Source organism: Chiloscyllium plagiosum, unplaced genomic scaffold (assembly GCF_037043375.1).
Source record: "Chiloscyllium plagiosum isolate Xiang-an unplaced genomic scaffold, Cpla_swu_hap1 HiC_scaffold_25, whole genome shotgun sequence".
NCBI classification, from domain to species: Eukaryota; Metazoa; Chordata; class Chondrichthyes; order Orectolobiformes; family Hemiscylliidae; genus Chiloscyllium; species Chiloscyllium plagiosum.
The window spans coordinates 48,888,947-48,916,688 of record NW_028270163.1 but is presented as its reverse complement, the minus strand read 5'-3'; the positions used below and the strand labels follow the sequence as shown (position 1 = coordinate 48,916,688).

The 27,742-nt window shown below is 44.7% G+C and overlaps 1 protein-coding gene across 4 annotated transcripts in view; it reads left to right on the top strand.

The window, feature by feature from the left end:
• Nucleotides 1–27,742, top strand: part of lmtkb (lemur tail kinase 1 b) — a 540,811-nt gene that overhangs the window by 349,282 nt on the left and 163,787 nt on the right. Inside the window, exon 1 of one of the 4 annotated variants that reach the window (XM_043714972.2) lies at nt 22,337–22,414. The exons of the other annotated variants lie outside the window; for them this stretch is intronic. The gene's annotated coding sequence lies outside the window, so the exon portion shown is untranslated. Of the gene's footprint in view, nt 1–22,336; nt 22,415–27,742 lie in introns of those variants that run through there. 4 annotated transcript variants of the gene reach the window in all.

The following is a 27,742-nucleotide window of genomic DNA, read 5'->3' as shown; positions in this document are numbered from 1 at the left end:
TGATCTCTTTGCTTTTGCCAATTACTTACCCAACAGAACCAAGGATCCTCTTGTCTATCCTTCTTCCGTGGCTATGTTCATACCCAAGCCTTTTTGGAGAGGGAATACGTGGAGTCCACCAATCCTCTCCTGCCTTTAGAGAAAGGTGGGCACTATGGGGGATACAGTGCTTTATCTCCCCTTCCCATTCCATTTCGATCCAGCCCCCATCCTGTCGCCCTACCTCCCCTCCCTTTGTGTTCTGCTTTACCCTTAACTGTCTTTGTGTGTGCATTAATCAGTTGGAAAACACGTATGGTTTTACTGGGGGTGGTTAATAGATGAGAAAATGCCATGGATGATTTGGTGATGGGAGAAGAAAGGTTTTCAGTTATGTGTAAGAGCACTTGTGGAGATAAAACAGAGCAAGGGTCCCCTGTCTGTCTACTAAAGTGGTCAGGAAAACTGGAAGTGAGTGAGATGATATTTGGACCTCAACATGACCTTATTTTGATGGGATTTATTATTCCACATGCAACCCACAGTGACCTCCCCTTGCTTGTAAAAAGTCTCCCGTTGTTTCTTTCTTTCAGGCTAGGTGCATTAGTCAGGGGTAAAATGTACAGTAATAGGGTAGAGGAATGGGTCTGGGTGGGATACTCTTTGGAGGGTTGGTGTGGAATTTTGGGCCAAAGGGCATATTTCCACTCTGTAGGGATTCTATAGTAATTATTCCGTGCCATGTTCACGAATTGTGTGTCTCAGGTGATGATGTCCTGAACAGGATGCCACTAAATTCATGCCAAGCCTTGCTGCCACAGCGCACTTTTAAATTTGTAGGTGACCAGTTCTTCTGTACACAATTTCAATCCATTAATTCAAAATTCACAGTGTTTTAATATCGAGCAGCATTCCACAGGGCACCATTTTCTAGTGCGCCGTACAATATCGAGCATCGAGCGGTTAATAATTTATGGGTGCACTTCAGAGTAAATGTAATATAACTGGCAGAGAGTTTCTGTTTTATTGACAGCGCTTGTACAAAACAAACGGTTTATTTCCAAACCTCTGTGGCTTCAGTAATTTAGAAACTTGACTCAGCAGTTAAGTCTGCTTCTGAAATGACAGACAGTTGAGTAGGGAAGAAAGTGTACTTTGCAAATTACCTATTAGGAATAGAATAACCTGTACAGAGGAGATTTTAAACTCTTTATAGATATTAAAATAATAGAGATGAGGAAAAAAAGATTGCGACTACTAGGGACAGACTAAGTGCTAATTGTCAGTTTCTTTGATTATGAAAACGGTGCAGATGGATGTGCAACGTGCTCGAAATACCAACAATCTAAATTTACATTTGTGAGGTCAAAGATAATCCTGTTGGTTTTCTAATACTCATTGCTGGATGTGTCTCATGGGAGATCATCGAATCTCGCAGTAAATAATGAAGGTCATTGGTTCACCACAATCATATTGTCCCTCAGAGAAGAGAGATACGCAGGATAGTGATGAGTTCACTCCTTGACCTGACAGATATTACCCTGGCTTTATAATGAAATAGTAAAAGCTCATTACATTGATTCCTGGGATGAATCTTCCAGTTGCTTCAGTGTGGAAGGGTTTACAAAGTCCACAAAAACCCTCTAAAGAGCATCCCACCCAGCTCTAGCACAACCCACCCCCATCCAATGGCTAATCCCCCTGGCTTGCACATCCCTGAACAATTTAGCACCGCCAATCCACCTAACCTGCACATCTTTGGATCGTGAGAAAAAGCCCACACAGACAGTCACCTGAATGTAGAATCGAACCTAGGACCCTGCTGCTGTGAGGCAGCAGTGCTAACCACCAAACCACATGCTGCCTTAAGTATCCACTCTAAGTGGATGAGTGTTGTCCTCTGTCATGACCATATCCCAGACAGCATCCCCAAGGTCATTGTGCTTCCAGACAGGATACCCCAAAATCAAGTTCCTGAATGAGGAGGGCTAAAGTGGCTCTCCATTATTCAACAACTCCATTGGTTGGTTTTGAAAAGGTTAACTTACAAAGGATTTACCCCACCTTTCCCCTCCCCATGGATACCTTTCTCCCAGATCAAATCGAATTATGTGTTAAATGGAGCTTATTTAACTAGACTTTCTTGAGTTAGCAAAAGAAATTAGATTATTCATTACTAAGCGCAGGAAGAAATAATAACGCAAGATACATACACACATATTAGAAATGAGAAGTGAGTCCAAAAAACAGATAGAATTTAAAAGATATATAGGTTAGTCCCTGTGTCATTCATGATGGTAGAACATTGATATTTGAGCAGTCCGTTTTGAGTTTTTTAGCTTTCCAGGTTGGTTGAAATCCTCCTGTTTGGAGACATTTCAATGGAGGTTGGCTGGCAGCTCTGAGAATGGGAGAGTCCTTCTGTTCTCCTGTTTCCTTATTGACTGCTTTCCTAGTCAGCTGGCTTCAAGGACTGCTTTACCTGCAATGCAGGAGTGCCCAGTGGGATGTTCTTTGACTGTGACTTTTACAGCCCCAGTGCTGGAACCCTGGCTAGAATAGGCATGTACCTCAGCCCACTAGCATACCTTCTTACATTAGCATAGACAGACCAGAGTTATATTCGGTTTTAGCCTTTGGTTTTGTGATTTACCGAGAAAGAAAGGCACAAAACATGTCTCTTCTCTCGATGCTTGACTTTCTCCCATTATGTTTACAGTCTAAGATAACCCCAGCAAAGTACCATTCCTAAGGGGCAACTTTTTCACACAGAGGGTGGTACGGGTATGGAATGAGCTGCCAGAGGAAGTGGTGGAGGCTGGTACAATTGCACCATTTAAGAGGCATTTGGATGGGTGTATGAATAGGAAGGGTTTGGAGGGATATGGGCCGGGTGCTGGCAGGTGGGACTAGATTGGGTTGGGATATCTGGTCGGCATGGACAGGTTGGACCGAAGGGTCTGCTTCCATGCTGTATATCTCTATGACTCTATGACTCTATTCAGTTTGTAGTGCATTTCTCCGGTTTAAAATCCAGCCCTATCAAACTTTCTTGACATCTTATTAGGTGTTACATTCCAGGGCACCTCTCTCCAGACAGCCACTGGATTTATATCCACAGTCATTTTGGCCACAACAATTCTCATTTTAAATTATACAGTGGGAATTAAAGTTCAATATGTCCCCAGGTAATGAGCTGCACTCATGACATCTCTCTTGAGCAATTAAGTAAATCTTTCTGAAATTTTGAATAATCAGAGGTGGTCTCATTGCAATGCACAACATTCTTAGAGGGTTTGACAAGTTTGATGCTGAGAAATCTTGCGACATGAGAGTTGAATATCAAGAGTTATAATCTCAGGAAAAGGAGATAAGGAGAAATTTCGTCTCATTTCCTCCCAATTTTGGAACTCCCTAGCCCAAGACTGTTGTGGATGTTGGTCATTGGATATGTTTGATGCTGAGTTGAATTTCTTTTGCGTAGTATGGGAATCAGGCAGGAAAACAGAATTGAGGTTTGATCATAGAGAATGTTGGAGTAGGTTGAATGACCTCAATGCTTTTCTCCTGCCTCCTATATCTTATAATTGAAGTCTGCTTAGTTCCATTTCCCTGTTCTTTTGTATTTGACCTGTCCTTTTCAAATACAGTATCTTATCAGGACATGGTGAACTCAGGACATCTCAGTTGCAATGGAAGGATATGCAAATTTGCAATCTGGTGACTAGCAAATCTGTCTTTAAATGTCGTTTGTGGGATGATTATTGGCAAAAGGCGCAAAGAGGAACCCTCACCTTCCTCTAACTAACGCCACGGGATCTTTCACACCCGACTGGGACCTCAGTAAGTTACCTGCTTCTGAAAGACAGCACTTTAGACAGTGCAGCTCAGGTTCTGTGCTCATTTCACGAGTAGAACACAATCCCACCACCTTCTGACTTGAGATGCTACCAACCAATCGCTGCCTGTTGTCCTAATATCAAATTGCAGTGGGCGTTTTAACAATGTTTATTGTGCAACTGTTTGCAAGGCTCTTATGAACTTAGTTACAACTGTACACAGTAAAAACATGCATGTTAAGTAGGACTGTGCGTATGTGGACTAAAATTGACAAAAGGTTAATGGCAACTTAAAGGCAGTGCCAGCTTCAAGTATCAGGCATTACAATCTTCAGCTTTTCTTTTAATACCAGGCACTGAGCAAAAGTGGGAAAAGAGGAGAATAAATCTCATCAGAGTATTTTGGAATGTCAGCATGATGTGTAATAGCAGCCCTGTTGTAGACAGAATCTCTCTGTGTGAATGTTCTCCTCTTCCCATGCTGCATTGTTCAGTGTGTCCTGTTGCATACTTACTTCCTCTTTGTTTTTTTTTTGCTGTTGTCGACATTTTTTCCCCCCATGCTTAAATCGCTGACTTAAAGATTCCTCTGGACTGACTAAACCAGTTTCTGTTCGAGTTGCTGAGTGTAAGATTGTAAATTCAGCCACAATTAAGATGTCGTTGACATTTTACATTGCAGTCAGTGAAAGTGAAATAATATCATGCCAGACTCGAAACATTAACTCTGTTTCTCTCCCCACAGAAGCTGCCAGACCTGCTGAGTCTCTCCAGCATCCTCTGTGCTTGTTTCAGGTTTTCAGCAGTCACAAAATTTTGCTTTGAAACATAGATAGGCACTTAGTAATAATCAATCCCGATGCAGCTCCACGTTTCCGTCCATTGCAGTATCTGATATATCGCCTAGCATTGCTTTAATACTATTCCACGAGCCCATTCCTCAAGTAGATCTCAGGTTTTAAACAAAACTCTGGTAAAACAGTTGAATCGCAAGCGGTATTGGTAGAGATCCGGAACTGCTGGCAAACGCTATGAGAGAGGACTGTAATTTTACAGCATAAAAGCACTGCTTGAAATTCCTCACAGTGTCCAAACATTGTCAACCTCAACAGCTTTCAAACAGCTTCCAACAAAAAAAGCCTGCCAATTTGTCACCAGATCTTGAATTTAGGGTTACGTCTATTGAATGAGTGAATAAGTTTTGTTGATTTTAATTTCAGGACTGAGAGCACTCCATGATTTGATAAAAATGGAAACCAAGCAATTGTACATATGACAGGAGAGAATAAGTGGATCAACTGGTAGTGCAGATGGCTTGTTGTAACGTGAGTTGCCGGTGCACTTGATTTTTCATCACTTTTCTGGAATAAAGAATGTGAAAAGGTTTTTTTTGAAAATGCGTGTCGGTACAAAGGATTAAAAAGATGTATTTCATAGCAGGGTTGGAGTCGGTTGGAAATTCTGATTTGGACATTTATTTAGTGAGTACTTCCACAGTTTAGATTGGGAAGAATCAGACATTTATTTGCTGGAGTGCATCAAGTTTTGTGGAGGGATTCGTGCGCCAAGACTGATTGAGCTTCCTCACCAGATCTTACCAAACTCACCCTGTTAATTGCTGTGTCATGTCTAACGTCCCAAACCACATGTGTTCCTGGGGCAACTCATCACTCACTGGAGATCCTGGAAGAGTTGGGAATTCCTGATGTAGGCATCACCTTTGAGAACCCTGTCTACCCGCAGTTGTCTTTCCTGGTCATGACCTTTGCCCCAGATATGGTGGACTGGGCAAACTCAGTGCCCGCTTTACAGGCTGGGGCCTGGCGTTCCTGCTGGACAGGTGGTGTGGGGGAGGGTGACAGCACCAGACCCTGTCAGGCTGGACCAAGAGTGCCACCCGGGTTAGTATGGCCTCAGCCATCTGGAGGAATGGCCAGTGCTGTAGGAAGAAGGTCAATCACCTTCTCCACTCCACCAGGGTTAGTACCACATCTTCTCCCTGCTACCTCATACTCATTCTCTCTCTGCTACTGCACCAACCTCCAATCAAAGCTCCTGCTGTACCAGTCTCACTATTGCCTGCAACAACCTCCCTCACTCTCACCCACCCCCAACACCCACACAGCTAACCCTGCATGCCCTCTGTGCTGCGTATTCACTTGGATACCTTCCCACCCACACTGTCAGTACCAACTGTGCCCCCACTTCCATCTCCCGTAATACCTGTCCCTGTCTCATTCCAGAGGAAAACTGCTGATGAAAGGGCTGAAAGAGCCAAGGCTGGTGGTGGGCTGCCCGACGTTGAACTCCTAAACACCCCTCCCCAGCAAGGAAAGGATCCTGACTCTGACTGCACTGAGCAGGCCCCAGATTCCTGTCTTACTGTACAAAGGCCAGCACCCTTGACTGTACTGAGGCCTCCTAGCAACAATGATATGCTTCCTGGCTTTGAGTTTGTGACAACACAACTGACATGGCAGTGCAGTAGCCATACCAGGCTTGTACTGCTGGCTGAGGGGCAAAGCCTAAAGGACAAGACAGTACAAAACATGGACGCTGAGAATCAAGACAGACTCAAAGTGAGTGTGCTAGTGCAATTGCAATAATATGCAACCCTCTAAAAGCATTGCATTTCATAAATATACTGCCAGGTTATTCTGGGTGGACAATAGGGGTTGATTATTTGACTAAAACTATCATCAGAGATTGGTTTGTCACCCTTCTGAAGAAACATTGATTCTGCTTTCTCTCCACAGATGCTGAGTATTTCCAGCAAGCTCTGTTTTTGTTTCAGATTTACATTATCGGCAGTTTTTCATTTTATTTTACATGAATTATGAAGTATTCTGTTGTTTAATTGTAAAAGTGCATTGTTCTGCAAACAATCTCATTCTACTGTGCGGACATATGTGTGTAGGTGATATAGTATTTTGACTTTTTGGGGCGAATGCATGAAAAAAAATTCCTGTTTATTTAAACCTGCAAACGCTTTCTGTTTTTCATCAAATTTTACTGTGCTCACACCGGGGAGCTAAGAGGTCTATATCTTTGTCTTCAAAACCACACTAATTAACATAAATAAGAGTAAGGGTAAATGATTTCATTTCTGCCCCTAAACTGGTTTGAAAATTTACTCAGAGTGGATCCACCCCAGATCAGATCCAGTTTTGACCAGGGTCTCGTGTAGTTCCCAGATTCTTCAGGTGTACCGGAGAAAACTCTTCATCAAAAGAAAATGTATGGGAAAGTGCAATGGATTTTCCTTGAGTCTTGGAATAATTCCGCAGCCTGCCTTACGTAATGGGGGAATTTTCACCAGAAATAAACTGATAGGTTAGGGTTAGATGGGTATTAAAACTTGCTTCTTAGTCTCAATTTGTCAATGTGGGTTTTAACTCGGAAGACCAAACAACTCACTCAAGGGAGGTGAGTGGGCATTTTAAATATTCTAATGAGGGTTGTGGTTTATCTTTATTCACCATTTGACCCTTTGCCTGCTGAACCTCAGGGAAAGTCAACAGCTAGATGTGCTGACCCAGGACTGCCTTCCCACTTATAGTCAGGGACATGGGAGCGAGGAGCTGAGGGAGGCCATCTGGCCCTTTGAGCCTGGTCCACCGCTCAATTTGATCTTCAGCCTCCATGCCACACTTCCACTTGGTCTCCATATCTCTTGATTCTTTTAATATCTCAAAACTTACCAATCTCTTTCTTGGACATATTCAGCAACCCGGCCTCTTGTAATAATGAATTCCACAGGTTGACCACCCTCTGAGGCAAGAAAGTTTTCCTTGTCTCTGTCCTTAAAGGCCTTTCCCGTAGTGTGAGGCCATCAGACTCTCCAACCAGGGGAACCTTTCTCTCTGCACCTAGTCTGTCCAACCCCTGCTAGCATTTCATACATTTCAATCAGATCCCCGCTCTTATTTCAACACGCTCATGTTTAACGCTATGCGCACGAGTGGACAATCCCTGTGATTTGATATCCCCCACTGACCAGCTATTGTGATCTGCACCCTTCTCATCTCCTACCAATTCTACACCCACGCTCCTCCATTCCCCACCTCAGTTAGAACTGCAAGATTTGGGCAAACAATCTTGACTCTTAGTGATTCAAAGAGTTACGATTCTCTCCACTAAGAGTCAAATCCAATCTGCACCCTTCCGATTACTCTGCAGAACATCAATCAACACACGACAGAAGAACACATTTGAAAAGGCAATAATAGCACAGGATCCCTTAATATGTTTGGGCCTTCTTTAAAATCCACCATCTTGTGGATAGAAACCCTATAAAAGCTTGAAAATTCTGCAGAGCATCTTCATAAGAGGCAGCTCCACAGCACAGAGAGGCTTTCTGGCACTGAGCTGTAAGATTATTGCTCTGAGCAGCGCTGTGACTCTAATGCTCGGTTTGTGCACTGAGTGCTGATAAGATTTCCCGACACCATGTGGTTGGCATGCGTCATCTTCATTATTGCAAATTCCACATTATTCTCATCACTGTATTTTACATAATGTTTTCTTGCATTTTTACATCGCTCAGTCTCTGATTTATAGCAGTGTGTCTTGTCCTCAATGGTCCAAGTGCATACACTCTGCAGGGTACAATTTCTCCAGAATCCAGTAGCTTCACATTCACACATGCACGAGCACAAGCATGCACGCACACTGTTTAACCATTCGTGTGCATGCAGACATGTATTTTCACACACACACACACGTGCACACAGACACACACACACATGTGCATGCACACACACACACATGCAAATGTGTACTCACTATTACAACATGGGGTAAACCCCCCTGCTTAATTAAAAACCAGCAACACAGAAAAGATTTATCCCATGCAGTAATCTGGAAAAATTTGAGTGGCCAAGGGCTATTCAAAGTAAAAATTAATACCTTTATTTCTTGAAGGATAACAGAGAATAATTAACTCACATCTGTTTACCATTCCTTACTCTAACCTATCTGTTACCTTCCTTTCTATACTAGTCTGATAAAAATCCCGGAATTTACAAAACAAGACTTCTTATCTCAACACCAGGCAGCTTTCATTCTTCTGTTTGGATCTTCCTGTGTCTTCTTTACTTCTTCTTAGGAACTTCTTCGTCATAGGTTACTGATCGAAAAAGGTACCTTTGTAAGAGAGCTATTTTTCACGCAGTCTGTTTACTTGCTCGGCTTGTCCGTTCTCCTCTCAACTGTTCAATTTTCCCTGGTCTATATCCCCAAACCATTGGATTGTGTCATTGGCTTTTAAGATGGTCAATATACTCAATTCAAACTTGATTGGAGTTTGATATTTCTCGGGGTATAATTTAAACTGATTGGCCAAATTTGAATTTGGTTTTGTCTCTCGGCAACGAGCTAATCGAATTGTTCGACCCTGTGTTAAATTGTTGCCTTACTGGAAACACTTGGCGGTGTGTCCAGTAGGTCTGCTGCTTTTAACTTTCTTAAAGTACCCCCACATCTTCATAACATCACAAAAAGACACAGATCCGTGCACATACATGCAGACATATATTCATGCACACACATCCACATGTGCACACGTATATGTACTTACCCATATCTGCACATACATGCTTACAGATGTATTCACACTCAGCCCAAGAACACATACATGCATGTAGTGATACACACACATGTACCAGGATGACTTCACACACACAAATGCACACAGAATATTCACACACACCCACATACATGCACGCACCCACACACGCATGTAGACATGTATTCACATGTACACAGACCTGCATTCAGATACACACACGCACACACAAATGCACAGATATGCAAGCAGACAGCATTCACACACACAGACACACACACGTACACAGACATTCATTGACACACACACAACAGTTTGGGTTCTGCTAGGACCACTCATTTCCTGCCCTAATTACAGCCTTGGTTCAAACACAAGAGCTGAATTCCAGAGGTGAAGTGAAGCGAGAGTGACAGCCCTTGACGTCAAGGCTGCATCTGACCAAGTGTGGCCTAGCAAAACTGGAATCAACAGGCATCGGGTGCAAACTCTCAGCTGGTTGGAGTCATACCTGACACATAGGTTCTTGGAGGTCAGTCATCTCAGGTCCAGGGATATCTCTGCAGGAGGTCCTAGGCTCAACCACCTTCAGCTGCTTCTTCAATTCTCCGTCATAAGAACAGAAGTGGGGATATTCTCCAATGATTGAACAATGTTCAGCTCTGTTTGCAACTCGTCAGATACTGAAGCAGTATCATGTCCAAATATAGCAAGATCTGGACAATATCCAGACTTGGACTGATACGTGGCACATAACATTCGCACCCCACAAATGCATTTTCAGTTATTAGGAGCCCAACCTTCCCTGAGGCACCTGATACTAAACCCTTTCAAAGGATTTAGTTAAGGAATACTAAGACCCCAAGCCTCCTCTAATTCTGCGTCGATTTCGTTTTGACTCAGTAATTCAAGAAAGAGGGGAATCTGTATTGGGATTTTTGACTAGGTTAGGATGACTGGCAGAGGCAGGTGAATTTGGTTTAACCCTTAATGAGATACTGAGAGACCATTTGGTATGTAGGATTAATGATGTAAACCATGCATAAACTCCTACTAGCTGAAGCCTAACTGGACTTCAAACAGGCACTACAACTGGTTTTATTATTGGAAAATGTGGCAAATGGAACATACGAGTTGTAGAGCATTCCAATGGAAGTGGACACATCCGCCAGACTGACTGAGCTTGGGGAACACCACTTGACTGAAAGCAATTGCATAGGCTCACTCAGGGCATATCCTGAACAGAGGGACTCTAGGTCAGCTCACAGCAAAACGCCAAAACAAAGCCAAGCTTAGGCCAAATAGTTAAAAGTTTCTTCAGGATCTGGGCAGGCAAGCAAAGGTATCCCACGAGGCCTGAACTGAGTCAGAGAATTCACAGGCTGCTACCCAGGAGAGTGCACACCCTGGAAAGTCCCCCTACACCTGGTTTGGAACAGTTTAATTGCTTAGCATCATCCAAATCTGAACCAATCAAAATAAACATCTGGTTAAGTGGTCACCAAGTTCTAATGGAGGTTGGTACTTACAAGGCTGTTTCACTGTTCCAAGTTAACAAAATTTGCTCTGGACTCCAATCCTAATGTTTGCGCAAGACCTTGGCTCAACAGAGAACCTATACTGGGGACCCTTTACAGATTAAGAGGATAAATTTGGTTCTGGTTTGCTTTGAGAAGCAGCCAGTTCAGTTCCCACTGATTGTAGTGAAAGGCTTGGGTCCAAGCTTAATGGGGCCAAATTGGTTGAGAAAGATTCCCCTTGATTGGTCAGCATTTCTTTGATTAGAAAATGGTTGCCTGGGTGAAGTTCTAATTAAATTGTAAACCCTGGACTTGGTTACATGACTATGCAGGTCCTTTCATTGGCTCAGTGTTCTTAGTCATTGTGGAAGCCCACTCAGAGTGGTTGGACATGTATAGAGTTCATTCACCAAACATAGGGATGACGATAGAAGAATTGTGAGCATCTTTTGCAATACGTGGTCTCCCAGAAGTGTTGATCACACCTAATGGGCCATTGTTTACCAGCTGGGAATTTGAGTATTTCCTAAAGTTGAATGGCATTTGGCATACAAGGACAGCTCCATCGTCCAGTGGTCTGGCAGAAAGAGCATTCCAAATGTTGAAGGCAGGCTTAAAGAAACAGCCTACAGCTTCACTAGATACCTAACTGTCCCGGTTTCTATTTAGAGTCATAGAGTCATAGAGATGTACAGCATGGAACCAGACTCTTCGGTCCAACCCATACATGCCGACCAGATATCCCGACCCAGTCTAGTCTCACCTACCAGCACCCGGCCCATATCCCTCCAAACCCTTCCTATTCATATACCCATTCAGATGTCTTTTAAATGTTGCAATTAGGCCTCATGCGTCTAAAAGGATAGCTAATGGGGAGAAGAGTCCGCACCAGGTGAAATCTGAATCTGGAGGGGTGTGTGAAACACCAATACTGGACACAAGGCTCCGCTAAGAAAGAAAGACAGTTTACTTCAGGGAACGAAGTTTGGTGTAGGAACAAAGGGAATGGTCCTGCATGGGTGAGAGGCATGGTCAGCATGAGGTATACAGTTCAGGTAGGTGCAATGGTCCTGAACATGCACGTGAATCGTATGAAAGCTGCAAATTTGCTATCAGGGTGGGAGCAAAACATCCTTGATGCCTCAGAACAGACAAAAAGGCTGTCTGAACCAGTAGATTCTCCCCCTCCTCAAGTGTTGAAGACATCTTGAGATGGAAACTGCGGATTCCGCTGTCTCAATGCCTTTGCCGCCTGAAGAAGAGAATAAATTTCTTCCAAGATGCTCCAGGCCCAAGAGGCGAGCTACTGTGTGTTACACAGTGCCCGTAACTGAGGTGGAGTCGGAGGAACCTGACCCGGTGCTAAGTGCCCCAACAGGAGCTACAGAAAAAATAACCTGCGTCTGTCCCTAGACTCAGAGAATGTTGTGATTGGAACAAGGTCAGTCAGGTGACCCTCACAGAATATCGGTGTCAAGGGCTTTCCACATTTAAATAAAGGGTGACTTGGTGATGGGATATCAGCCTCTGTAGTGTTATTTCTTAAATGAGTGCAGACCCAACAACACTCAAGAAGCTTGACACCATTGAGGATAAAGCAACCCATTTGATTGGCACCACATCCACAAACATCCACTCCCTCCACCACCGATGCTCAGTCACAGCATTGTATACTATCTACAGGATGGACTGCAAACATTCACCAAAGATCCTCAGACAGCACCTTCCAAACCACGACCACTTCCATCTAAAAAGACAAGGTCAGCAGATACATGGGAACACTACCCCCTGTAAGTTCCCCTCCAACCCACTCAGCATCCTGACTTGGAAATATAATGGCATTCCTTCACGTCACTGGGCCAACAGCCAAGAACTCCCTTCCTAAGGGCATTGTAGGTCAACCCACAGCACATGGACTGCAGCGGTTCAAGAAGGCAGCTCAACCCCACCTTCTCAAAGGCAACTAGGGACGGACAATAAATACTGGCCAGCAGCAACATCCACATCCCACAAAATGAATTTTAAAAATCCACACACATCCACACAGACATGTATTCACACACCCACACATAGATGCACAGACATGTATACACACATATATACATGCAGACAGCTGCTCACACACACATATCCACATGCATGCAGACATGTATTCACACATACATGTACATAGACATCTATTCACACAAGCCCCCACGTGACATAGACATGTGTTGGCACACATATACATGCAGACATATATTCACACACACAGTCACACGCATGTAAGTCCCACACATGCACACTGAAATTGAGAATTCACACGCACATTTGCCATTCCTGCCACATTCTGGAATAATCTGAGCATGTCCTTTGTCTATGTCTGTCTAAAAGAATGGCAGTGGGCAGGTATGTGATATTTTAGCAAACCACAAAATAAACATTTCCTTGTGATTCCCAAGCAGAGCTTCTTTTGCACTTTGTATGTGTTTTTAGAAGTCACAATGTTCAAAGAACTGTGGTAAAGTTGATCATCTGCAGTTTCCACTTGATACAATTGATGTGATGATGCCGGTGAGGTCAGTGGCTGCTGGGTATCTGGCTTGAGGAGGGGTTATCGGGTTTAAACCTTCGGGGCAGACAGCATCCGAGGAGCAGGAGAATTGACGTTTCGAGCATAAGCCCTTCTTCAAGAGCAGATTCTCCTGCTCCTCGGATGCTGCCTGGCCTGCTGTGTTTTTCCAGCACCACATTTTTCAACTCTGGTCTCCAGCATCTGCAGTCCTCACTTTCTCCTTTAAACCTTCGGGGAACAGGTGTCAGTCAACACATGAGGCCCATCTTGGTTGATTTGCCCTCTGCCTGCCTAGCGTGGACACCCATCTCTCTGCAGCTGCTGGGGTCTACTTTTTGCGGGAGTTGTTCTGGAGCAGGCTGGTGAGCTCTAATAAAAACCCGCATGCAGCATGAAATGTTCAAAGAATGCACTGATATTTGTAACAAACGCTGCCAAATGGTTCAGAGGAATGGAAACATCTGCAAGTGCAATGACGCTTGTTTGGGATGTACGTTCCAGTGTTGGGTGTGAGAACGAGAAGGATTGCAGGGAGGTGGGGTTCAGTGACCTGTGTCTGAATTGGCTGATGCCAGCCAGAGTGCAGAAGATTGATCTGTACAAGACTGGACTAAGGAGAGGGAAATGTACCCGTCACAGCTCTTGTTCACAATCGTCCCTCCAGCTAATGTTTGGAGGAAATCTGTGGGGTCAGTGTTAGGCAAATGCACAGTTTGTGTGTGTCGCGTTGCACAATCGTTGCCGTTCTCAAAACCACACAATCACCGAATTGTTGCAGCACAGAAAGAGGCCATTCGGCCCATCATGCCTACACTGGAGCGATGACCCAATGCCAATCTGCCGCCTTTCCCCCATATCCCTGCACTCTATTTCTATCCAAATGATCATTCAGTAGCTCCACCACATTTCCAGACAGTGTATTCCAGACCGTAACTACTCGCTGTTTGAAAGTTTATCATTTCTCTCAACACCCTTGCTTTGTTTGTGCATCACTTAAAATCTATGCCCTCTTGTCCTTGTTTCTTTTATGAGTGGAGGCAGTTTCTCCCCACCCACTCTATGCAGCTCACTCATAATTTGGAAGACCGCCATGAAATCTCCCCTCAGCCTTTTCCTCTCCCAGGAGAACAGTCCCAACTTTTTCAATCTCTCCTCAGAACTGAAGTTTCCCTTTCCTGGAACTATTCTTGTGAACCGTCTCTGCCCTCTCTCCTTCCTATAATGTGGTGTCCACAATTGCACCCAATATTCCAGCTGAATTCGAACAAGTATCTTGTACAAGTCCAACATCACCAGCTCCCTCTCGATACAGGCTGCTGAGGGCTGGCCACTTGAGTGAGCACTCTTTGCAATCTCTACCTCAGAAGGCTGTGGAAATTCATTAATTAAATATGTTCAAGACAGAGATCAATAAATTTCTGTAGCCTGATGACATTGAGAAAAGGAGGTAGCATTGGAAAGTGGCATTGAGGTAGATGACCAGCTATGATCTAATTGAATGCTAGAGCAAGCTCAATGGATTGAATGGCCTAATCCTGCCAATAATTTACTTTGGTAAAAACAAGGACTGCAGATGCTGGAAACCAGAGTCTAGATTAGAGTGGTGCTGGAAAAGCACAGCAGGTCAGGCAGCATCCGAGGAGCAGGAAAATCGATGTTTTGGGCAAAAGCCCTTCATCAGCCCTTCCTGATGACGGGCTTTTGCCCGAAACGTCAATTTTCCTGCTCCTCAGATGCTGCCTGATCTGCTGTACTTTTCCAGCACCAATAATACACTCTGGGCCTATTGTCACCTGACTGCTCTCAACCTGCAAATGTTCCATGTTTGAAAGGTTTTTAGAAAACACCATTGTTACAGAAGATTGCCAGTTCTGATTGGAAATATCTCTTGAAGAGTCATCACATGACTTTTCCTCCAACCCTCCATTGGTTGCTTTGTCTGTCTATGTTTGCGATTCACTGCCTCTCCAGCCTGATTGGATGATTCCAACCATCAATCAAATAGTTCAATCTTCTCCAAGTCTGTTACTTTCACCAATGGATGGTGGCTCAGTGGTTAGCACTGCTACCTCACAGCACCAGGGATTCGAGTTTGATTCCACACTCAGGCGACTATGTGGAGTTTGCACGTTCCCCCAGTTACTGCTGGGAGCTCCAGTTTCCTCCTATGCTACAAAGATGTGGAGGTTAGGTAGATTGGCCTTGGGAAATGCAGCATTATCAGGTAAGGGCTTGGATATGGATAGGATACTGTTTGGATGGTCAGTATGGACTTAATAGGCTTCTGCACTATAGACACTCTATTTTTCTATGAAAGCAGTTTGAAGTACTTTTGTTTTCAAGCCACATTTATTTCCTACTGCTATGATTTTTCTCCTAAATTGCTCCCAGCACAATGCTAGAGGCTAGACATTAATCTCTGGAGACTCCGGGACAGTGCTGGAGGGTTGAGAAGCTTATCACTGTCAAGTTGCAAAGTGAGGAAAGATGATCCCATGATAATATCCCAGTAAAAATACCCCAGCGATGGGAGTGTGCAGCTCATTGACAACTCATTTGTGATTCGCAACACTTACCAGTTAGATTGCATTATCATGAAAAGAAACAAAATTAAGTCATGAAATGTAAGAACTATGTTTTTATTCTGCTAATGAAAAGGCTAATCATTATGCCACACTTTATAGTTACAAATAATTAGTTTAACAAAAGCCATTATTGTGGTCTACATTGATCTGATTGAATGATATGGCTACATATTGTTGTAGATAATGCTTTTGGTTCAAGGACCACATTTTATGTTGACAGCTATTATTGGTTGTATGTAGCCGAGACAAATTATTCTGAATATGCTATCAGAACTTTTTATTTAATCATGGGGAATTAATAGCCAATAAAGTTCTTATTTACATGCATCCTAAGTTGATTTTTATTTAAAAGATGAATTCACTGACAAAAATCCAGTTAAAATATCCAATCACCCGATACTTCAGAGATAGTGTGATACTTTTGACTCAAAAGTAGCACAGTCAGAAAATAAAATAGCTTTAGTATCTATAATTGTTTTTAGGCACGATAGGGAGGAACTTGTAAGAATTTCCATCAATTATTAAGTGATCAATTGTATTTTTCTGGGGTAATGAGAAATTCTGGTTCATGCGGTCTGGCAACCCTTGACCTGGAAACAGTACCAATAGGCAGTAACTTAAGGGTTTTCATTAATTCATGGGATGTGGATATATCTGTCTGTGCCAGCATTTATTGTCCAAACCTAATTGCCAAGAGTAGTTAAGAATTGAAAGGGTTCAGATAAGATTTACAAGGATGTTGCCAGGGTTGGAGGATTGGAGCTACAGGGAGAGGCTGAACAGGCTGGGGCTGTTTTTCCTGGAGCGTTGGAGGCTGAGGGGTGACCTTATAGAGGTTTGCAAAATTATGAGGGGCATGGATAGGGTAAATAGGCAAAGTCTTTTCCCTGGGGTCGGGGAGTCCAGAACTAGAGGCCATAAGCTTAGGGTGAGAGGGGAAAGATATAAAAGAGACCTGAGGGGCAACTTTTTCACGCAGAGGGTGGTATGTGTATGGAATGAGCTGCCAGAGGAAGTGGTGGAGGCTGGTACAATTGCAACATTTAAGAGGCATTTGGATGGGTATATGAATAGGAACGGTTTGGAGGGATATGGGCTGGGTGCTGGCAGGTGGGACTAGATTGGGTTGGGATATCTGGTCAGCATGGACGGTTTGGACTGAGGGGTCTGTTTCCATGCTGTACATCTCTATGACTCTATTCCCTCTAGTTCTGGACTCCCCAACCATGCCCCTCATAATTTTGTAAACTTCTATAAGGTCACCCCTCAGCTTCTGACGATCCAGGGAAAACAGCCCCAGCCTGTTCAGCCTCTCCCTGTAGCTCAGATCCTACAACCCTGGCAACATCCTTGTAAATCTTTTCGGAACCTTTTCAAGTTTCACAACATCTTTCCGATAGGAAGGAGACTAGAATTGCACGCAATATTCCAACAGTGGCCTAACCAATGTCCTGTACAGCAGCAGCATGACCTCCCAACTCCTGTACTCAGTACACTGACCAATAAAAGAAAGCATACCAAACACCTTCTTCACTATCCTATCAACCTGCGACTCCACTTTCAAGGAGCTATGAACCTGCACTCCAAGGTCTCTTTGTTCAGCAACACTCCCTGGGACCTTACCATTAAGTTTAAAAGTCCTGCTAAGATTTGCTTTCCCAAAATGCAGCACCTCGTATTAATCTGAATTAAACTCCATCTGCCACTTCTTAGCCCATTGGCCCATCTGGTCCAGATCCTTATGTAATCTGAAGTAACCCTCTTCGCTGTCCACTACACCTGCAATTTTGGTGTCATCTGCAAACTTACTAACTGTACCTTTTATGCTTGCATCCAAATCATTTATGTAAATGACAAAAAGTAGAGGACCCAGCACCGATCCTTGTGGCACTCCACTGGTCACAGACCTCCAGTCTGAAAAACAACCCTCTACCACCATCTACCTTTGAGCCAGTCCTGTATCCAAATGGCTAGTTCTCCCTGTATTTCATGAGATCTAACCTTGCTAATGAGTCTCCCATGGCAAACCTTGTCAAACGCCTTACTGAAATCTACATTGATCACATCTACCGCTCTGCCCTCATCAATCCTCTTTGTTACTTCTTCCAAAAACACAATCAAGTTTGTGAGACATGATTTCCCACGCACAAAGCCATGCTGACTATCCCTAATCAGTCCTTGCCTTTCCAAATACATATACATCCTGTCCCTCAGGATTCCCTCCAACAACTTGCCCACCACCGAGGTCAGGCTCACTGGTCTATAGTTCCCTGGCTTGTCCTTACCACCCTTCTAATCACACTCCTGACTTATGCACTTGAGCAGGGCAAACAAAGGAAAGGAATGCACAATAAACAGGAGGATATTGAGAGGGGCAGAGGAAGAGAGAGACCTTGGGTTGCAAGTCCACAGGTGCCTGGACAGTAGGAAAGGTGATGGAGAAAGCATATGGTGGACAGATTTTGGGATCAGGAGGCGAGTTCCGAATCACAGAATCCCCAGCCCCAGTAAAATGTACATAAAGTGAGATCTTGTTTCAGTTTTTTACATTTGGGATCTTTCATTAAATTTGGTCAATTTATTTTACAGTTTCACATCAGGAATTGTCACAGTTCATTCTATTTTAATTTTGATTTATCTCATTCAAATTCATATATATATATATATACACACACACACATCCAAATTGGGCATTATTAGAGAGATTTGTCAGCTTGCCAAGTGTCTGGTTTCAGAATCTGAACTTTCATTTTGCAGGCCTCAATTTTATTTCAGACAAATGAGCCGCTGAATTAGGCAGCAAATTCCAGGCACTCACACCCGTTGGGTGAAAAAGCTTTTCCTCAAATCTGCATCCTTCTACCAATCACCATAAACCTGTGTTCTGAGTAAATGCCCTCTTCCCTGAGTGAAATAGGTTTCGCCTGTCCACTCTTTTCAAGCCTTTCAGTATTTTGTACATTGCTCAGCCTCCTCTGTTCTAAGGAAAACAATCCCAATCTGACTAATCTTTCCTCACTGCTCTGGTAATATTCTTGTAAATATCTTTTGTATTTAATTCAGGCAATTAGATACTTCCTGGTGAGCAGAACTCAAGGTGTGGCCTAGCCAGGGTCTTCTACAGTTCCAGCATTACATTCTTGTTTTTGTATTCGTATTTCATCCAATGAAGGAAAACAGCCCATATGCTTCGTCCACTTCCTTACCTACTGTCCTGCAAGGTCTCTCACTTCCTCTGCCCCTCTCAATATCCTCCCATTTATTGTGCATTCATTTCCTTTGTTTGCTCTCCTCAAGTGCATAACTTTGCACTTCTCCAGATTGAATTCCATTTTCCATATTTCCCCCTCGCCACCATCCAACCCACTCACGCACCCAACCAAACCAACCCAATCAACCTACCCACCCAACCCACCCCAACCCAACCAGTCCACCTACCCACCCAACCCATACACCTACCCAACCCACACACCTACCCTACCACCCAACCCAACCCACCCAACCCACACAACCCACACACCCACCCACCCACTGACATCTTCCTCCAGTCAACAGTCATCCTCTTCACGCTTGACTACATGACCCATATTTGTGCTGTCTGCAAATTTCCTAATCACATCTTCCACCTTGAGTCTGAATCATCAATATACAACGTGAACAATAGGGAGGAGAAAGTGAGGACTGCAGATGCTGGAGATCAGAGGTGAAAATGCGTTGCTGGAAAAGCGCAGCAGGTCAGGCAACATCCAAGGAGCAGGAGAATCGACGTTTCGGGCATAAGCCCTTCTTCAGGAATGAGGAAAGTGTGTCCAGCAGGCTAAGGTAAAAGATAGGGAGGAGGGACTTGGGGGAGGGGGGTTGGAAATGCGATAGGTGGAAGGAGGTCAAGGTGAGGGTGATAGGCCGGAGTGGGGGTGGGCGCGGAGAGGTCAGGAAGAAGATTGCAGGTTAGGAAGGCGGTGCTGAGTTCGAGGGATTTGACAGAGACAAGGTGGGGGGAGGGGAAATGAGGAAACTGGAGAAATCTGAGTTCATCCCTTGTGGTTGGAGGGTTCCTAGGCGGAAGATGAGGCGCTCTTCCTCCAACCATCGTGTTGCTATGGTCTGGCGATGGAGGAGTCCAAGGGCCTGCATGTCCTTGGTGGAGTGGGAGGGGGAGTTGAAGTGTTGAGCCACGGGGTGGTTGGGTTGGTTGGGTCCGGGTGTCCCAGAGGTGTTCTCTGAAACGTTCCGCAAGTAGGCGGCCTGTCTCCCCAATATAGAGGAGGCCACATTGGGTGCAGCGAATGCAATAAATGATGTGTGTGGAGGTGCAGGTGAATTTGTGGCGGATATGGAAGGATCCCTTGGGGCCTTGGAGGGAAGTAAGGGGGGAGGTGTGGGCGCAGGTTTTGCATTTCTTGCGGTTGCAGGGGAAGGTGCCGGGAGTGGAGGTTGGGTTGGTGGGGGGTGTGGACCTGACGAGGGAGTCACGGAGGGAGTGGTCTTTTCAGTACGCTGATAGGGGAGGGGAGGGAAATATATCCCTGGTGGTGGGGACCGTTTGGAGGTGATGGATTATACGCTGTATATGGAGGTTGGTGGGGTGGTAGGTGAGGACCAGTGGGGTTCTGTCCTGGGAGAGTCTCTCGGATGTTGGCTGAAGTTTGTCAACAGGGCAGCAAAGAGATGACCAAACGTCAAAGGCAAAGGCATCAAGAGATTAAGGAGTTCAAAGGAAGGTCTTACGACTGGAGGAAGTTACAGAGGTGGGATTGGGTGAAGCCAGGGAAGGGACGCAATGATGAGAACATTCCACTCAAATTGTTTGGCTGGACAAGGACTATCAATAGTCAACAGCTATCATAATGAGGGGAAGGGGAGTTGTTTAGTGTTATGAGTAATTCTAGCCAGCCTGAAAGTTATGTTTGTGGGGATTGGACCAGATAGAGAAGCAGAGCTGAAAATGTGTTGCTGGAAAAGCGCAGCAGGTCAGGCAGCATCCAGGGAACAGGAGAATCGACGTTTCGGGCATAAGCCCTTCTTCAGGAATGAGGAAAGTTTGTCCAGCAGGCTAAGATAAAAGGTAGGGAGGAGGGACTTGGGGGAGAGGCGTCGGAAATGTGATAGGTGGAAAGAGGTCAAGGTGAGGGTGATAGGTCAGACTGGGGTGGGGGGGGAGAGGTCAGGAAGAAGATTGCAGGTTAGGAAGGCGGTGCTGAATTTGATGGATTTGACTGAGACAAGGTGGGGGGAGGGGAAATGAGGAAACTGGTGAAATCCGAGTATCTTAGCCTGCTGGACAAACTTTCCTCATTCCTGAAGAAGGGCTTATGCCCGAAACATCGATTCTCCTGTTCCCTGGATGCTGCCTGACCTGCTGCGCTTTTCCAGCAACACATTTTCAGCTCTGAACAAAAGGAACCCAACTCTGAACGTGCTACATTTATTTTTTAATTTTAATTATTTTTATGGTGTTGCATTAGCTCTCTAAAGGTTATATCCATCTCAAGTGTGGCCGTCTTGATACTGTGACAGCCTTGTGCCTCCTCATTTTATTTAATAAAGCAGCAGTATTCTGCAGTTCATATAGAGTTTCAGTCAGCCGATCTAGGCCATTGAGAATATTACAAATGCTTGAAACAACTGATCAAATGCATGAACCAAATTGTATAGAGTTATCTGTTACAGTGTATTACACTGAACCAGGAGCACAGGACAGGTATAATTTTAATACATTCCATCAGAAGTTTCACCAGCTCTTCTCCAGTAATTAGAAATCTCTTGGAATTTTTTTTAAAAAAGCAAAAGCACTGGATGTAATCTTCTTATGCCTCTGGGAAAACAAACTGCTGTTTTGAGCTCTATCCCTTGTGCTGTGTGGTTGCCATGCTATACACAAACAGACACAGAACGCTTTGCAGCTTCAGTACATATTGCAGCATTGAACAATGAGCAGTGAGGAAACTGTCCAAATCTCACATCCATGCCGATGTGATGCATTAAAAAAAACACACACATCTCCGCACCAGGACAGTGGTTTCATTCTAAGCACGGGGTTAGATGGTTCAACTGAATGAAAATAGCGTGGAACTGTCAACATTTATCAGAAAAAAAAAGGCTGGGTGGTTTATACATTAGGAAAATGTAAGCTTTGCAGTGGTAGTTGAACTTATTGTTTTCATGCAGGCTGGTCAGCTATTTTTGGCACAAAATTAAAGTACTTTTATTATTGACACTACGTAATGCTGCAGTTCACAGAAACCATGCCCAATTCTGCATTGAAGAGCTGGGGCCAATTTACAAAATCACATCCTTTTCATACTCGTAAAAGCAGGGTCGGCATTTACACTCCACATTCTCGACAGGGCAAGGCACAACCTTCGGGAATAAAGGTGAGTAAGGCCCTCTGAAATGCGTAAGGGAGGCAGTTAACCACCGGCGTTGAGTAGAATGCAGCCATTTAAAAGAACGAAAGCATCTGAGGTTTCTGGATTTGTGGAGGAGAAGGTCTCAGAGGAGATCAAATCTGTTCTCCCCCCGGCAGACGCAAACGTTTTACAGCACAGGGCCTGGATGGTGTGAAGCCATTAGGTCCCACTCCCACCCCCAGAGATATGTTTAATTACCATTTGAGATATTTCTTTTGACACAATTCTGCTCGGAAAGTAGTACTTTGTATCCTGAAATAATTAACAATTTGCTTTTGAGGATTAAATCTGAATTGGAAAAGCACAGATCAAAATTAATTATTTTCTCTGCCTGAATATTGGTCAGAACGAATGTGCTGTATAAGTACAGGGTCATCTATTTGCAGTGTTAACAGAGAAATTATGATTGGCTGTAATGTTTTCTTCTATAATAGAATGCAGCATTGTGTGAAAGTTTGGTGAAAAAATATTGTGTGATCGGTGTGTAACACAGAGAGCACTGCTGTCTGCAATAAAATAACAACTGCAGAATGTTAAAGACCACATCTGCTTGGAGAAGTTAATTTTATTCTGTTATCGAATCAAGTGTTCGATCTGATGCAGGGCCTCATAAATGATGTAAGAAGTTAACCCTTAATAAATCCAATAATGCACTTATCTGTCTTTTATTAATGGGCGTTTAAGTTAGTGGTGAAGATGGAATGTTAAAGTGAATTGCTGCCCCCATGTGTAAGGTTTATTGGCATTAACTTGTCCTGGCTCTGAGGGGAAATGTTGGATTTCTTTTTTTCATTGTTTCCAACCGTTACTGCCCAGTCAGGTTTCAAACAAGGGAGAAAGCTGCTCAGTACTTTTCCTGGAACACTTTCAAATCTGTTACAAAAAACTTAAAATGGAAACTCGAAAGTTGAAGTGAAGGTCTGGACCCCTGACAGTTCTCCTCAAAGGCCTTGCCAGGTTGTGTGCGAACAGTATTCTGGAGACTGATAACCACCTTTATTAACCATAGGAGGAGGGAAGGGTGTTTTTTCATTTATTCACAAAATGATGATGTCATTGACTGAGCCAGCATTTATTCCCTATCCCTAATTGCCCAGAGGGCAGTTAAGAGTCAACCACATTGCTGTGGGTCTGGAGTCACATGTAGGCCAGACCAGGTAAGGATGGTGCTTTCCTTCCCGAAAGGGACATTACTGACCCAGATAGGTTTTTACGGACAATTGACAATGGATTTGTGGTTGTCATTAATCATAATGGGTGGTGCGGTGGCTCAGTAGTTGACATTGCTGCCTCACAGTGTCAAGGGCCGAGGTTCGCTTCCAGCCTCAGGCAACTGTCTGTATGGAGCTTCATATTCTCCCTGTGTTGGTGCGGGTTTCCTCTGGGTGCTCTGGTTTCCTCCGACAGTGCGAAGATGTATCCAAAGGGCGGATTGGCTGTGCTGAATTGCCCATTGTGTTCAGGGGTGTGTAGGTTAGGTGCATTAGTCAGGGGAAATGTAAAGTAGTAGGTTCTGGGTGGGATACTCTTCAAAGGGTCAGTGTGGACTTGTTGGGCCAAATGGCCTGTTTCCACACTGCTGGAATTCTATCATAATTCCTGATTTTTTATTGAATTAAAATTTCACCTTCTGCCATGGTGGGATTTGAGCCCAGGTCCCTGAACATTGCCTGGGTCTCTGGATTAACAGACCAGCAATAATACCACTAGGCCATTTGAAAGGAATTTGCACTACTCATAGAGTCATAGAGATGTACAGCATGGAAACAGACCCTTCAGTCTAACCCGTCCATGCCGACAGATATCCCAACCCAATCTAGTCCCACCTGCCAGCACCCGGCCCATATCCCTCCAAACCCTTCCTATTCATATACCCATCCGGATGCATTTTTAATGTTGTAATTGTACTAGCCTCCATTCCTCTGGTCACTCATTCCATACACGTACCACCCTCTGTGTGAAAAAGTTGCCCCTCAGGTCTCTTTATGTCTTTCTCCTCTCACCCTAAATCTATACCTTCTAGTTCTGGACACCCACACCCCAGGGAAGAGACTTTGTCTATTTATCCTATCCATACCCCTTATGATTTTATAAACCTCTATAAGGTCACCCCTCAGCTTCTAATGCTCCAGGGAAAACAGCCTCAGCCTATTCAGCCTCTCCCTATAGCTCAAACCCTTCAACCCTGGCAACATCCTTGCAAATCTTTTCTGAACTCTTTCAAGTTTCACAACATCTTTCCGATAGGAAGGAGCCCAGAACTCCATCCATAATTCCAAAAGTGCCCTAATCAATGTCCTGTATACCTGCAATATGACCTCCCACCTCTTGTACTCAATACTCTGACCAATAAAGGAAAGCATACCAAACGCCTTCTTCACTATCCTATCTACCTGTGACTCTACTTTCAAGGAGCTATGAACCTGCACTCCAAGGTCTGTTTGTTCAGCAACACTCCCTAGGACCTTACCATTAAGTGTATAAGTCCTGCTAAGATTTGCTTTCCCAAAATGCAGCACCTCGCATTTATCTGAATTAAACTCCATCTGCCACTTCTCAGCCCATTGGCCATCTGATCAAGATACCAATGTAATCTGAAGAAGCCTTCTTCACTGTCCACTACACCTCCAATTTTGGTGTCATCTGCAAACTTACTAACTCTTATGCTCGGATCCAAATCATTTATGTAAATGACGAAAAGTAGTGGCCCATCACCGATCCTTGTGGCACTCCACTGGTCACAGGCCTCCAGTCTGAAAAACAACTCTCCACCACCACCCTCTGTCTTCTATCTTTAAGCCAGTTCTGTATCCAAACAGCTAGTTCTCCCTGTATTCCATGAGATCTAACCTTGCTAACCAGTCTCCCATGGGGAACCTTTTCGAACACCTTACTAAAGTCCATATAGATCACATCTACTGCTCTGCCCTCATCAATCCCGCCCCTCCAATCACCACTAGATTACATCCCCCCCCCCCACCCTGCCCCCTGTAAAAACGCCGTACCATATTCCTAATTCCTTCGCCTCTGCTGCATTTGCTCCCAGGAGGACCAATTCCACTACCGAACAACCCAAATGGCCACCTTTTTCAAAGACTGCAATTTCCCCTCAGACACAGTTGACGATGCCCTCCACTGCATCTCCTCCACTTCCCGCACCTCCGCCCTTGAACCCCGCTCCTCCAATTGCCACCAGGACAGAACCCCACTGGTCCTCACCTTCCACACCACCAACCTCCGGATACATCGTATCATCCTCTGTCATTTCCGCCACCTCCAAACAGACCCCACCACCAGGGATATATTTCCCTCCCCTCCCCTATCAGCGTTCCGGAGAGACCACTCCCTCCGCGACTCCCTGTCAGGTCCACACCCCCCACCAACCCAACGTCCACTCCCAGAACCTTCCCCTGCAACCGCAAGAAGTGCAAAACTTACGCCCACCCCCCCCCCCCCCCCCCCTCACTTCCCTCCAAGGCCCCAGTGGATCCTTCCATATCCGTCACAAACTCACCTGCACCTCCACACACATCATCTACTGTATCCGCTGCACCGGATGTGGTCTCCTCTACACTGGGGAGACAAGCCACCTACTTGCCGATCGTTTCAGGGAACACCTCTGGGACACCCGCACCAACCAACCCAACTGACCCGTGGCTGAACACTTTAACTCCCCCTTCCATTCTGCCAAGGACATGCAGGTCCTTGGCCTCCTCCATCACCAGACCCTGGCCACACGACACCTGGAGGAAGAGCGCCTCATCTTCCGCCTAGGAACCCTCCAACCACAAGGGATGAATGTAGATTTCTCCAGCTTCCTCATTTCCCCTCCCCCCACCTTATCTCAGTCCCAACCCCTGGATTCAGCATCACCCTCTTGACCTGCAATCTTCTTCCCGACCTCTCCACCCCCACCCCTTCTCCGGCCTATCAGCCTCACCCTCACCTCCTTCCACCTATCGTATTCCCAGTGCCCCCCCTCCACCTTTTATCTCAGCCCGCTTGGCACACCAGCCTCATTCCTGAAGAAGGGCTTATGCCCGAAACGTCGATTCTCCTGCTCCTCAGATGCTGCCTGGCCTGCTGCGTTTTCCAGTACCACACTTTTCAACTCTGGTCTCCAGCATCTGCAGTCCTCATTTTTTCATCATCAATTCTCCTTGTTACTTCTTCAAAAAATTCAATCAAGTTTATGAGACATGATTTCCCATGCACAAAGCCATGTTGACGATCCCTAATCAATCCTTGTCTTTCAAATACATATACATCCTGTCCCTCAGGATTCCCTCCAACAACTTGCCCACTACCAGGGTCAAGCTCACCGGTCTATAGCTCCTTGGCTTGTCCTTACCACCCTTCTTAAACACTGGCACCATGTTAGCCAACTTCCGGTCTTCAGGCACCTCATCTGTGACTATCAATGATACAAATATCTCAGCAAGAGGCCCAGCAATCACTTCCCTAGCTTCCCACAGAGTTCTCGGGTACACCTGGTCAGGTCCTGAGGATTTATCCAACTTTATGTGTTTCAAGAAATCCAGCACTTCCTCCTCTGTAGTGTGGACATTTTGCAAGGTGTCACCATCTATTTCCCCACATTCTATATCTTCCTTGTCCTTTTCCACAGTAAACACTGATGCAAAATACTCGTTTAGTATCTCACCCATCTCCTGTGGCAACACACAAAGGCTGCCTTGCTGATCTTTGAGGGGTCCTATTCTCTCCCTCGTTACCCTTTTGTCCTTAATATATTTGTAAAAACCCTTTGGATTCTCCTTAACTCTATTTGCCAAAGCTATCTCCTGTCCTCTTTTTGCCCTCCTGATTTCCCTCTTAAGTATACTTCTACTGCCTTTATACTCTTCTACGGTTTCATTCGATCTATCTTGTCTATACCAGGCATATGCTTCCTTCTTTTTCTTAACCAAACTGTCAATTTCTTTAGTCATCCAGCATTCCCTATACCTACCAGCCTTTTCTTTCACCCTAACAGGAATATACTTTCTCTTGACTCTCGTTATCTCATTTCTGAAGGCTTCCAATTTTCCAGCTGTCCCTTTACCTGCGAACATCTGCCCCCAATCAGCTTTTGAAAGTTCTGGCTTAATACCATCAAAATTAGCCATCCTCCAATCTAGAACTTCAACGGTTAGATTTGGTCTATCCTTTTCCATCACTATTTTAAAATTAATAGAATTATGGTCGCTGGCCCCAAAGTGCTCCCCCACTGCCACCTCAGTCACCTGCCCTGCCTTATTTCCCAAGAGTAGGTCAAGTTTTGCATCTTCTCCA